The sequence below is a fragment of the Rhincodon typus genome, chromosome 47 (genome assembly GCF_021869965.1).
Source record: "Rhincodon typus isolate 14 chromosome 47, sRhiTyp1.1, whole genome shotgun sequence".
Lineage (NCBI taxonomy): Eukaryota > Metazoa > Chordata > Chondrichthyes > Orectolobiformes > Rhincodontidae > Rhincodon > Rhincodon typus.
In genome coordinates this window covers 8,056,817-8,059,491 of record NC_063378.1, presented here as the reverse complement: position 1 = coordinate 8,059,491, position 2,675 = coordinate 8,056,817, and positions in this window count along the sequence as shown.

Genomic DNA, 2,675 nt, shown 5'->3' with positions numbered 1-2,675 from the left:
GCCAAGCAGCATCATTGGAGCAGGAAAGCTGACATTTTGGATTGAGGCCCTTCTTCAGAAATGAAGGGTCCTGCTCCTCTGATGCTGCTTGGCCTGCTGTGTTCATCCAGCTCTACATCTTAGACAACAAGGTGCAGGGCTGGATGAACACAGCAGGCCAAGCAGCTTCAGTGGAGCAGGAAGGCTGATGTTTCAGGTCTGGACCCACCCGAAACGTCAGCCTTCCTGCTCCTCTGATGCTGCTTGGCCTGCTGTGTTCATCCGGCTCTACACCTTGTTATCTCAGATTCTCCAGCATCAGCAGTTCCTATAATCGCTGTTTTAAGACAGCTGTATGAGGATGTTTGATTGAAGCTCAGACGATACTAGCGACAACCTAAAGGAGGTGCTGTTTTAAGACAGCCATACGAGGATATGAAGCTCAGGCGCCCCTCTGAAGAAGAACGCAAGTAGATTGCTTCTGAGTGCAGGATGAGAAGGAGTAACATTAGGGCCAGCTGAGTTCAGGGTACACTTTTGAGGTTAAAGTGTGCGAGACAGGGATGGCAGTCTGATCGCACTGAGACATCCTGCTGAGATCTCTGTAAAGGTTCACACTCCAATTAAAAGGGGCACAGGCTTTCGGTGATGGAAATTCAAGTGTTTACAAATGCCCGATGATTTGTAATAAATTGTGACAATAAATTTGTAAGATCTTAAACAAAGGAGTCCTTTCTGCTGATCTTGTGTCTTGGGTGACTGCTCCTAACCTGTTTCCCAGAAACAAGTAAACACTTTCACCAGACCAGAACCGGGGACCATCAATAAAACTTCATGACAAACACACCCGATTGGGAACTCAGGGGGAGTCTGCAGACAGTAGTGAGCACATGGAACTCTGTGCAACAGGGTGAGGTTGTGAATAGAGTGACAGTCAAAGAGAAAATGGATAAACACATGAGGGAGAAAGAAGTAGAAGGTTATGGTGCTGGGGTGAGGTGAAGCTGGGGCAGAAGGAGGTTCACAAGTAGCATGAGCACTGGCATAGAGCAGATGGGCCAAATGACCTACTTCTGCAATACAAGTTATTCAATATGGATCTGAATATGGGTGAGTGGGGTGCGTGCGAGTTATTTGTAGGTGCAACCAGGGCTCTAATGGTACATTGGTCTTCAGCGCAAACAAATAGAATCAAAGATGACTTACTGCATTTGTACAGAGCCTTACTGAGACCTCTCCTGGTGTACTGTGGACCAGTTTGGGTCTCCTTATCAAAGCAAGCACATAGATGGAGTGCAACAGAATTTTCTCAAACCTAATCCTGAGGATGGTGGACGCAGAAAACAGAAACTGCTGGGAAAACTCGGCATCTGTGGAGAGAAAGCATGAGTTAACGTTTCAGGTCCAGTGACTCTTCTTCAGAGCTCTAACCTGATCCCTGCGATGGTGGGATTGCTTTATGATGAGAGACTGAGGTAACCGGAGAATGTTCTGAGGAGAGGGGTCACTTGACCCGAAATGTTAACTCTGCTTTCTCTCCACAGAAGCTGCCAGACCTGCTGGTCTTTTCAGCAATTTCTGTTTGATTTTGTTTCTGATTCCCAGCATCCGCGGTCCATTCGTTTCTTTTGCATTCACATTCTCTGGTGTTTCAAACAATGAGAGGTCATTAACTTGAAATTTAGAAAAAGCTGACAGAGAGCAACAGGGTGGATGTCAACAGGATGATTACCATCAGGAAACATAAGACTGAGGTGAGGAGAAATAGCTTCACCTGGAGGGTGGGGAGTCATTGGAATTTTATATCCCAGAGGACCGTGAAAGTTCAATCAATGAAGCTTCAAGAGAGAAACTAATCAGTGTCTCAACACGCATGATATAAGTGTTTATGAGGGAATTGGAGAAATTGGCATTGAGATTGGTGTCAATATCGGGGCTACTACGTGCCCCGATATTGCCATAAAGGGACGGTTTTAACCGCTGAGGTGACAAATGGGGTTTGTAGGGACGATCAGAAAGTGACCTATTCAGGATTTGCCCTCTTTAAGATCCAAGCAGTCGATGAGGGTTATTTGCTGACACTCAGTGGTGAGCAAAGGGTAGGCAGCAGGTGCACGACGCACCTGAGCAGCTTGAGGCACGAATACAGGACGGCAAATTCACTGTGACATTGAGAAGGAGTCCCAGGTCAAGTGAAGACGAAAGAAAATCTGGAGGTATTGTCTCTGAGGGCGGGAGGTGACTGATGCTGGCACAGCAGGCTGGAAACTGTTCAACATGCAAACTTCCAACTGATGCAGTTAGAGCTCCAGTACAGGTTCCTCTGCAATGTAGTTCAGAGAATTAGGACTTTAGCCATGAACAAAAGGTTACGAAATGAATGATAGTGAATTATTTCTGAGTCTCGGTCTGCACACGTTATCAAAAAGGCAGCACTTCTGACAATGCAGCACTCCCTCTGGACTGACCCTCCGACAATCTGACAGTCCCTTAGCACTGACCCTCCGACAGCGCGGCGCTCCCTCAGCACTGACCCTCCAACAGTGCCTGCTCCCTCAGCACTGACCCTCCGACAGTGCGGCGTTCCCTCAGCACTGACCCTCCAACAGTGCCTGCTCCCTCAGCACTGACCCTCCGACAGTGCGGCGCTCCCTCAGCGCTGACCCTCCGACAGTGCGGCGCTCCCTCAGCACTGA